Raw genomic sequence first — 12,200 nt, forward strand, 5'->3', positions numbered from 1 at the left:
ATCACCACCCTCACTCCAACCTGCCAAACCCAGCTCCCACTCCTCACAGCCATGTAGTTTCAGCTCCATCCGTCCTTCATATTCTTTGCACTTTCTCACCTTCCCGTGTGTAAATCCACTACTGACCCCAATCCTTATACAATGTATACAGATAGACAGACAAAGGAGATTCCAGGAACAGATAACTGGAAGAGATGATAGGGTGTTAAAAGTAGAGGAGATTGTAGCAGCATAGGCCAGTGGAGATTGCAGTGCTAAAGAAGTGGAAAAGATCACAGTAACATCCAGATAGAGGAGATTACAGAATTATTGAAGTGAAAATGACAAGAAGATACAGGTGGAAGAGACTAAGGGACTTCCAAACTGAGAAGATTACAGGGACATATAAATATAGATCGATTGTATAAGATGTTCAGCTATATAAGAACATAAGAACATAAGAAATAGGAGCAGGAGTAGGCCATCTAGCCCTTCGAGCCTGCCCCGCCATTCAATAAGATCATGGCTGATCTGTCGCTGCTCAGTTCCACTTTCCCATTTTCTCCCCATAACCCTTAATCCCCTCTCTTATCAAAAACCCATCAACCCGCGTCTTAAAAATATTTAGCGAGGCAGCCTCCACCACTTCAACGGGCAGAGAATTCCAGAGATTCACCACCCTTTGAGTGAAGAAGTTCCTCCTCAACTCCGTTCTAAACCGCCCCCCTTTTATCTTGAGGCTGTGCCCCCTAGTCCTACTGTCTTTTTTGAGCAGGAAGAGTCTCTCCACCTCTATCCTATCCATCCCATTCATCATCTTAAACGTCTCAATGAGATCTCCCCTCATTCTTCTAAACTCTAACGAGTACAAGCCCAGTTTATTCAGCCTCTCCTCATAGCTCAACCCCCTCAACTCCGGTATCAGCCTAGTAAACCTCCTCTGCACTCCCTCCAAGGCCAAAATATCTTTGCGCAGGTGCGGCGCCCAAAACTGCACACAGTACTCCAGCTGCGGCCTCACCAATGCCCTATACAGCTGCAGCAAGACCTCCCTACTTTTATATTCAATCCCCCTCGCTATGAAGGCCAGCATCCCATTTGCCTTCCTGACCACCTGCTGCACCTGCAAGCTGGGTTTTTGCGACTCATGCACAAGGACCCCGAGGTCCCTCTGCACCGTCGCCTGCTGCAGTTTTTCACCCCGTAAGTAATAGTCCTTCCTACCATTCTTCCTACCAAAGTGGACCACCTCACACTTGCCAACATTAAATTCCATTTGCCATTTCCTGGCCCATTCACCCACCCTATCTAGATCCTTCTGCAGACTCTCCACACCCTCCGCACAATTTGCCTTTCCCCCAATCTTGGTGTCATCAGCAAATTTCGACACCCTACACTCGGTTCCCTCCTCCAGATCATCTATATAAATGGTAAAAAGCTGAGGCCCCAGCACCGACCCCTGGGGCACTCCACTAGTCACCATCTGCCAATCCGAATAGCGCCCGTTGACCCCCACTCTCTGCCTCCTATTTGACAACCAATCCTCTATCCACGCTAACACCCTACCCCCAACTCCATGTCCCTTGACCTTCTGCAATAACCTCTTGTGAGGTACTTTGTCAAACACCTTCTGAAAATCTAGAAAGACCACATCCACCGGCTCTCCTCTATCCACCGCCCTAGACACATCCTCATAGAACTCCAGTAAAATTGTCAGACACGACTTCCCTTTAATGAAACCGTGCTGCATCTGCTCTATCAAGCAATTCCCTTCAAGATGCCTCGCAATTTCCTCCTTAATGACAGATTCTAACATTTTACCTACCACAGACGTTAAACTAACCGGCCTATAATTCCCTGCCTTTTGCCTGGCACCCTTCTTAAACAACAGCGTAACATTAGCCGCTTTCCAATCATCCGGCACTTCCCCGGAATCCAGCGACGTCTGGAAAATAACCACCAAGGCATCCACTATCACCTCCGCCATTTCTTTCAGAACCCTCGGATGCATTCCATCCGGTCCTGGGGACTTGTCCACAATCAGCCCCTCCAGTCTGTCGAGCACCGCCTCTCTAGTAACAGTAATGTCATTAAGACCCTCCAGTCCTACCACCTTTCCATCGCTAACACCCAGCAAATTATTCACGTCCTCCTCCGTGAAGACAGAAACAAAAAATTATTCAATACTTTAGCCATATCCTCATCCCCTACCACTAGGTCCCCTTTCTCATCCTCTAAAGGACCAACATTCACCCTAGCCAGCCTCTTCCTTTTTATATATTTATAAAAACTCTTGCTATCCTTTTTTATATTAAGCGCTAGCCCAGCTTCATAGTTTCTCCTACCCTTCTTTATCAACTTCTTTGTCAATCTTTGTTGACATTTAAACCTCTCCCAATCCTCTTCTCGCCCACTACTCTTAGCTACTCTAAATTCCTCCGCTTTTAATTTAACACTTTCCTTCACCTCCTTCGTTATCCACGGCTTATTACCTCTCTTCCTACTATCCTTTTTGACCATCGGAATAAATTTCCGCTGAGCACCAAGAAAGATCTCCTTAAAGATCCTCCACTGCTCCTCAACAGACCCTCCCTCCAACGTACTCCCCCAGTCCACATTCGCCAATTCTTCTCTCATCCTACCGTACTCCCCTCTATTCAAACAGAGGACGCGTGTCCGGGAACGCACTTTCTCCTCCTCCATCTGCACCAGAAACTCCACCATACAATGATCACTCTCCCCAAGAGGATCCTTCACCACAAGGTCCCTAGTTCTACCCGCCTCATTACATAGCACCAGATCCAAGATAGCTCGCTCCCTCGTCGGCTCCAACACACACTGTTCAAGGAAACTATCCCAGCAGCATTCCAAGAACTCCTTCTCGAGCCCCCCGCGTCCAACATGGGTCGACCAATCAATATGCAGATTGAAATCCCCCACAACTACGGCCGTCCCATTCCTGCACGCCGCACTTATTTGCACATTAACAGCCCGCCCCACCTCCAGATCATTATTCGGGGGCCTATAGACAACACCCACCAGCGTCTTCCTCCCTTTGCTGTTCCTAATCTCCACCCACAACGATTCCACCCTCTGCTCCTTGGCTCCAATATCATCCCTTGCTACCACTGTGATGCTATCCTTAATCAGCAGAGCTACGCCCCCCCCTTTTCCCTCCTGCCTATCCTTCCTAAACACTTGATAGCCCTGTACATTCAGCTCCCAGTCCCTGTCACCCTGCAGCCACGTCTCTGTTATGGCCACCAGATCGTATCCATTTGTGTCGATCTGCACCACCAGCTCATCCACTTTATTCTGAATGCTTCGTGCATTCAGATAAAGTGCTTTCATCCCAGCCTTCACCTGGACCCTATTTGCCGTAACGCCACCAACCATACTCACGCCCCCTACTCCCTCTATTATTGGGACATCCTCGGCCTCTTCCCTTACCTGTACCCTCTCCTTAACTTTAGACCTCGTAACATCACCTACTCTCGCACCCTCCCCCAAAGGCTAATTGATAGAAAGATGAGGATATTATAATATTATGAAAAGTTTGATAAAGTGGATATTAAAAAAAATTTCTTGTGAAGAAGAGTTTAAATATAGGCCACCAATTTAAGATCTTGGATATGCCTCAGAGGATATCTTTTGTCTTCACATCTGATAGGTGATAGCAAAGCTTAGGATAGTTTACAGATGAGAGACACTAGGCTATTTTCAAATATAAGGTATCTTAGTTACTAAAATGGGCAGAGTTGGATTTCACATTTAGATAAATGTAGATGTAGGGATGATCTGAACAGAAACATAGAGACATGAGTTGATCACTTAGACCCATGAGCATAGTCTGTCCTTCAGTGAGACCATGGCTGACCTGTGACCTAACCGTGCATGCTCCACTGAAGTACAAATGATAAAGAAGTGAATGCATTGTATTCCAGTTGAAAATTTGTCCCAAATTAATAGATTAGGATGAGCAGCCATCACATTAAGTTGTGCAAGACAAGATAGATGATGTGATGCAGTGGATAGCATCCCTGCCTCTAAACCAGAAAATCTGGTTTCAAATCCCACTCCAGGACTTGATGGCCAAGGAAGTGACCAAACTGGTTAAGGTCCTTGTAAATCCTTCCAATGCATATGATTAGCTGACATAAGAATGGGGAGGATTCCTGGTCAGCCACGTGATGGAAGGAACCTAGAGCTTCTATCATCACTACTATCACTAGCTCCAAACTACAATATGCATGTAAAAGCAAATGTTGCACAGCAACTCCCTAGTGAAACTGGAATCAATGGGTATCAGGGGGCCAACACTCTGTTGTTTGGAGTCATACCTGATACATAAAAAGATGGTTGTGGTTGTGGAGGGTCAGGCATCTCAGCTCCAGGGCATCTCTGCAAGAGTCCCACAGGGTAGTGTGCTCGGCCCAACCATCTTCATTAATGACTTTCCCTCCATCACAAGGTCAGAAGTGGAGATGTTTGCCGATGATTGTACAATGTTCAGCACTATTCACAATTTCTCAGATACTGAATCAGTCCACGTTCAAATGCAACAAGATCTGGACAATATCCAGGCTTGGGCTGACAAGGGGCAAGTAACGATCACGCCACACAAATGCCAGGCAATGACCATCACCAATAAGAGACACTCTAACCACCACCCCATGACATTCAATGGTGTAACCATCACTGAATCCCCCACTGTCAACATCCTTGGGGTTACCATTGACCAGACTCACCACATAAACACAGTGGCTACAACAGCATGTCAGAGGCTAGGAATACTGCGGCAAGTAACTCACCTCCTGACTCTCCAAAGCCTGCCCACTATCTGCAAGCACAAGTCAGGAGTGTTATGGAATACTCCCCACTTGTCTGGATGGGTGCAGCTCCAACAGCACTCAAGAGACTTGACACCATCCAGGACAAAGCAGCCTGCTTGATTGGCACCACATCTACAAGCATTCAATCCCTCCACCACTGACGCTCAGTAGCAGCAATGTGTACTATCAGCAAATGCACTGCAGCAATTCACCAAAGATTCTTAGACAGCAGTTTCCAAACCCACAGATACTTCCATCTAGAAGGAGAAGGGTAGCAGATACAGGGGAACACCATCACCTGCAAGTTTCCCTCCAAGCCACTCACCATCCTGTTTTGGAAATATATCACCATTCTTTCGCAGTTGCTGGGTCAAAATCCTGGAATTTCCTCCCTAATTGCATTGTAGGTTAACCCACAACACTTGGACTGCAGCGATTCAGGAAGGCAGCTCACCACTACCTTCTCAAGGGCAACTAGGAATGGGCAATAAATGCTGGCCAACCAGTGACATGATGTGGATATGCCGGCGTTGGACTGGGGTAAACACAGTAAAAAGTCTGACAACACCAGGTTTAAGTCCAACCATTTAATTTTATAGTAAACTCACTAGCTTTCGAGGTTTCCCTCTTCCCTCTGCCTGAAGAGAGAAACCTCGAAAGCTAGTGAGTTTACTATCAAATACTATCACTTTACTGATGATCGAGAGTAGACTGATTGGGCGGTAATTGGCTGGGTTGGACTTGTCCCTTTTTTTAATGGAAGTAAGCTCATATGCTGGCTTTGCACAAACTTTAGACAGATGCATAGAATCAGGATTAGCATATAGTGAGAAATTGGGCACAAGTGGATTGCAGGGAAGGCAGATGAAAAGGATAGCTTGTGCCAGCATCCACCCCCCACCCCACCCCCCTAACCAAATCCTGCCAGGGTACAAGGTCCCGGATAGGCTCTGCTGCAGAGACCTCAAGTATGGACTTTGACTATCCAGCAGCATACTGTGAGGGAGTTAAAATCTCTCACCTTGTAAATGTTAATAAAATTGATATAAATGTCCTCATGTCTATTTCTAAAATTTTAAAAACTGCTTGAAGATCTTTTAAAATGATTGAAGCAATGTCTCTCTGTGATATTGCTTACTCCCACTAGTTCTTGTGCTTCTGGTTACTTTTTGCTTCTGAGCTATTCATCTCCATGGCAATCTCACGCCACATTGGCATTTCTAAGAACCCAATGGTGTTATAATCAGGAGTAAAACAGGAAATGCTGGTCTGTAAGTATCTGTAGAGAGAGAAACAGGATTGAGTCCATATCACTTTCTACACAACGTCTTTCCAGCCTGCTGATCGTAAAGGATTGGCACACAATAGAAAATGCAAACTTTCCCTATCACAACATATCCTCCCTCAATGTCAGTAAAACGAAGGAGATTCTCATCAACTTCAGGAAGCATAGTGGAGGACATGCCCATGTCTACATCAATGGGGATGAACTGGAAATCTTTGAGAGTTTCACGTTTCTAGGCATCCAGCAACCTTTTCTGATCCCTCCACACCAACAAAGTCCACAAATGCCTCGACATTTTCAGGAGGCTAAGGAAACTCAGCATGTCCGCAACAACTCTTTCCAATTTTTACAGATGCACCATAGAAAGCATCCTTTCCAGATGTATCACAGCTCTGACCAAAAGCGCAAGAAACTACAAAGAATTGTGGACATAGTCTAGTCCATCAGGCAAACTAGCCTCCCTTCCATGGACTCTGTCTACACTTCCCACTGCCTTGGGAAAGCAGTAAGAAGTCTGACAACACCAGGTTTAAGTCCAACCAATTAATTTGATAGTAAACTCACAAGCTTTCAGGGTTTGCCCTTCGTCAGGTGAATGGAGAGTTCTGGCCTCAGGCAGAGCATATAACAGCACAGACAGTTTACAGGTCTGTATACCAATACATGAGATAATAATAAATCAAATCAAAGTGAGTGGCTTGGAGGAAAACTTGCATGAAATGTTCTTCCCATGTATCTCCTGCCCTGGTTTTTCTAAGTGGAAGTGATCATGGGTTTGGAAAGTGCTGTCTAAGGATCTTTGGTGAATTTCTGCAATGCATCTTGTACATAGTACATACTGCTACTACTGAGTGTTGTTGGTGAAGAGATTGGATGTTTGTGGATTTGGTGCCAATCAAGTGGGGTGCTTTTTCCTGGATGGTGTCAAGTCTCTTGAGCGTTGTTGGAGCTGCACCCATTCAGGCAAGTGGGAAGTACCCCATCACATTGCTGACTTGTGCGTTATGGTGGTGGATAAGCTCTGGGGAGTCAGGGGGTGAATTACTCAATACAGTATTCCTCGCCTCTGTCCTGCTCTTTGTAGCCACTGTGTTTATGTAGTGAGTCCAGTTGAGTTTCTGGTCAATGGTAACCCCAAGGATATTGACAGTGGGGCATCCAGTGATGGTAATACCATTGAATGTCAAGGTGTGGTGGTTGGATTGCCTCTTATTGGTGATGGGGCAGGAAAATCCAACGGGCGGGAAGAGCTAAAATACCCCGCCCAAAGTTACTGAGTAAAAGTATAGCCCTGTTGAGTAGTGGTTAGAGAGACTGGCGTCAGGCTGTCATCAACTCTGATATCTCCGTCATCATCATCATCCACCTTGCTTACCCCATCCCATGAGGTTGTATTCTTATGCAGCTGAGAAACATCATCAAGGCACTGTTTATATGAATGAAAATGTACTTGTGTACTTGTCTAGCTATGAAAAGGTTCTAGCGTTTGTTTCACAAAATATGAAGAGTGAATTCTTGAAGAAGTTTTGCGCAGTAATCCAATTTCAAGTTTTCCAAACATTTGTACAAAGTTTAAAAACTGCTGACAGGTTTTATTGATTTTCTTTCAAATGTGCTTACATTGCCAATATCAGACTCAAAACTTATTTTGTAGGAGAAGGATAAACACGAGATATGGGAAAGATTCTGTTCCTTATCTACAATCAGTCTGTATGGTTATGGTAATGTCTTTTTAAGAAGCTGGTATCTCTCTTTAACTCTTTTGGTCTTAGAATCATAGTTGTATCAAAGATAGTAAAATCTTAGGTGAGAAATTTCTTACAAAATAAAATAAAATAAATGTGAATATCAGGCACAACCGAACAGGTTATTTTTGAAAAAAATATGTTTATAAGAACAAATAAACAAAAGATGGTAATACTTGGGATCAAGAATGGATGTTCAATTTTCGCTTTAAAGATATCATGAAAACAGTTTATTGGATGATAAGGTTTCTCATCTCCAGGACTCATGAATGAGATAAGATGGTAACTAGTGTAAGATGGGGTGAGGAAATGATTGAAGATAGGAGATAAAAGCAAAACAACAAATGGAAATTGGAATAATTCACACTTGGGTGTGATTTAATTTGATGCTGAAATATATTTTAGTGAAATGAAAATGTAGTTGAGGTGAGTAGGTTATTTGTGTCTTTGCCTACGAACTCTTTCAGAGAACTGAATTGATGGTCTCCCACCATCTGTGACATTGTGTTTGTGCAGGGGGGATCAGGATCCTGAGAACTGTGTAAGACATTGGACCTGCTTCTGTTAAAACTATGGCTGGTACCCATTTCTCACTCATGGCATAATTGCACACTAACACTCAATCCCCTTGTTAAAATGTACATTGTTTTTGCCCCTACATCTTGTTTAGCAACATGGGATTGTTGTTGACACCGTACTATCTCTGAAGTTTCTGAAGGTAATAACAAATCAAACTTTCACTTTAAGGGTAGTAATTCGGGTGAATTTTGGGTATTCGGGTTTCTATTAGATCACAAAGGCGATAATGAATGTTTCTCTTTTGAAGCTTTCAAAGAATGTTTCAAGGATTGTGTGAATCTTTCAGCTAATCCGCTGGTTGTTGGATGATAAGGTGTGATTTTACATGCTGAATACCATTTATTTTGGGATAATTCTCAAACTCTTGTGAAGTACAATAAGAAGTCTCATAACAGCAAGTTAAAATCCAACAGGTTTATTTGGAATCACGAGCTTTTGGATCGCTGCCCCTTCCTCAAGTGAGTCCCCACAGTGGTATTTATGTATTTAATATACTATCTTTATATTACATCTCCCCTCATCTCCCTGACACAATAATATTATTTAAAGTCTCTTGACAGGATTCAGGTTCTCCATGTTCTGTCTTGCACTCTGCAGAGAAGCATGTGAATCTTCAGAAAATACTGGTTCTTTGTTCATGTGGCCACCCTGAGCACATAGATAGTTGTCAATTCTACTGGTAGCCTTTTTGCTATTGATATGAGTTTGCTTCTATTTCTTCTCATTACTCCATTCTCAGCCTCCACAAGATATAAATTCTTGGGTTTTGTGTCTTTTCCACTACTGAGCTTACTCAATTCTGGGGTGGAATTTTACTAAAATCACACAAAAGCTAAAAGATCAGGATCACACCCAATATCTCAGCTCTCGCAAGTTTACGAGAGTTGGATTTCTGTTATGATCAGCCTCTTACTGAAAATGGACGAGAGGCTGAATAATTTATTTAAATATATTGAAATTCTGACTTGCATGTGTTTAGTGAGCCCAAGCTCAATTGTCCGGGCTCGCCTGCCTTTATGGCCTTGCTGGAGAGGTTCTCTTTGCTAAGAAGAACACTTGCTCTCCACGAACGGGGAACAGTCGCGTTGGCCTTGGCGGTGGAACCAGAGGCCATTAAGGCCCCTAGGGGAGGCTGAGGGCAAGGGGAGTGCCACATGGGCAGTGGCAGACTGGTAGTGCCAGCCTGGCACCTGGGCAATGTCTTGCATGGGGTGGTGCCTATGAGAGCAGGCCTATGGGAGCAGAGTTATGGGGCGGAGCCTATGTGGGCTGGGCCTCTGGGAGCAGGCCTCTGAAGGATAGCTGAAGTGGGGGAGAGAGGCCTTCTGTGCACTCTGCAGCAGGATCAGATTGGCGGGGGGGTGGGGGGCTGGGGTGGAGCTTGCTGCCACTCTGCAGTTGCAATCGGATCAGGGGAGTGGGGGCCCAATCGGCCTCGGTGGCAGGTCGGGGGCGGGCTAGATGTCCATGCATTGTGGGGTTCGTGATCGGCCACAGACCCCCGCTATTAGGGGGTAACTGGTTGAAGCTACCTGTAGGGGAAGAGCCCTGACAGTTCTCTCTCTCTCTGATAGACCCCTGTTGTTGCTATTGAGCATATGCATAATCAAAGGTCTTCACATGTACAATGGCTCCCTCAACAAGCTGGCTGATGAATTAAGCCCAGCCCACTGCCTGCAGCAGCTAGAAACAGTCTACACCATTTTTCCAATGACTAACTGCATAATTGGGTGTGAAAACTCGCCCAAAAAATGGATTAGGAACTCTCCCATTTGCACACTAGCTGGAGACTTAGCATCAATCTTGTAAAATTCCACCCCTGGTCTTTAATCCAGATGCAGCCACTTGGTTGCAGTTCTGACAATTTATGTATTCTATGGCATTGACGACTGTTTCTAGTTTGATTTGTACAATACTCATCCTACTTCTTCTTTATCCTCTTGATGTCAATGGTTTATGACTTGATATGAATGTGTGTGGCAGAACAGGAAGTTAAGCCTATAATATCCTTCTCATCAGTGGTTCTAACGCTTTCTGTAGTGGCATTGAATGGTATCTCAACAATGCTTAGTTAATATACATCACCATTCTTTTACAACTAGGCATTGAAAGTTCTTATCCTCTCTTACCTCACCATTTATCTGTGGATACCTCAACACACTGGTTGTGTGGACAAATCCAAAGTCTTCCATAAATTTCTTAAATCTTTCATTTGCAAACTATAGATCATTGGTTGAATTGACAAGACCTGGAATGCCATGTGTGGCAAAAAATTCTTTTAGTGCATTAATGGCAGTTGAATGGCAACACCCTTCTGAAAAATACTACTGAGGTATGTACACCATGACTGGAAACAAGTTGTACAGGCACAAGCTTCTGTGTTGGAACTTTAAATAATAACAGATACATAGCAGTGCTGGGAGCCAAGTCTCATTAGTGCATGAACAAAGAACAAAGAACAACCCAGCACGGGAAACAGGCCCTTTGGCCCAACGAGCTGCGCCGCCATTTTAACATTATAAGTCCCCTCTCCACCCATGACCCTTGTCTATGAAGCAAATGTGTGAAGTAAAAGATCGAACAAACTGAGGCATACTTGGTTTCATTGGTCAGAATATTGAATACAGGAATTGGGATGTCTTGTTGAAGTTGTATGTGACATTGGTAAGGCCACACTTGGAATACTGCATACAGTTCTGGTCACCCTATTACAAGAGGATATTATTAAGCTAGAAAGAGTGCAGAAAAGATTTACTAGGATGCTTGATGGACTTGATGGTTTGTGTTATAAGTAAAGGCTGGATAGACTGGGACTTCTACTCTCTCGAGCATAGGAGGTTTAGAAGTGAACTTATAGAGGTTTATAAAATAATGAGGGGGCATGGATCAGCTGGATAGCACTGCTATCTCACAGCACCAGAGACCCAGCTTCAATTCTGGCCTTGGGTGATGATTGTGTGAGTTAGGTTGATTGGCCATGCTAAATTGCCCCTTAGTGTCAGCAGGAATCACTGGGGAAAATAACTGGGGTTATGGGGATAGGCCCTGTGTGGGATTGTTGTCGGTGAAGGCTCGATGGGCCAAATAGTCTCCTTCTGCATCGTAGGGATTCTATGATTCTATAAAAAAAGGTAAGTGGGGGAAAAAAGGGGCCATTGAGAGTCGACTGCAAGGGCAGTTAAGGGGCTCTTAGTGGCCATCCCTTACTCCATGTCCATGCTGTTAATCATGCACAACTCAATGCAGATTGAAGGACTCCTCACCCCTCCCAGGCATTTTATGAATGACAAAACATATCACTAATAGTTATATGATACAGTTATTTACTTACAGGAGACAATCTTCTCCAATTTCCTCAAGTGGACAAGGAAGTAAAAAGATTGTAATTCTGAAAACAGGCCTGACTATATCAGACTAAGCAAAGCACCCTACTTGTGTCAATGACTTGTATTTTTTATTCCAGTCTGTGAGCTGTGAAAAAGATTTGGAAGAGGTCTGCACATAATGAGCAGGTCTGGTAACACATGTGGAGAGAAAAAGATTTGAACATTAGAGACAGTTAGCAATTCAGGACTGGGCAGTTAAGGATGCAAGCGATTTTGAGCAGTGAAAGAGTGGAGGGAATGTGGAAAAGAAAAACAAAATGAAAGGTGTGTGATTAAGTGGAAGGCAGGAATGATTAGCTGGCAATTAGGCTCATGGTGCAAGATCAAAGATGGACCAATAAAGAAACATAGGATGCATCTAGAGAAGGTGCAATTGGCAAGATCATAAAGAACT

This window comes from Carcharhinus amblyrhynchos, chromosome 2 (genome assembly GCF_965287045.1).
Source record: "Carcharhinus amblyrhynchos chromosome 2, sCarAmb.v2.hapA, whole genome shotgun sequence".
Taxonomy (NCBI): Eukaryota; Metazoa; Chordata; class Chondrichthyes; order Carcharhiniformes; family Carcharhinidae; genus Carcharhinus; species Carcharhinus amblyrhynchos.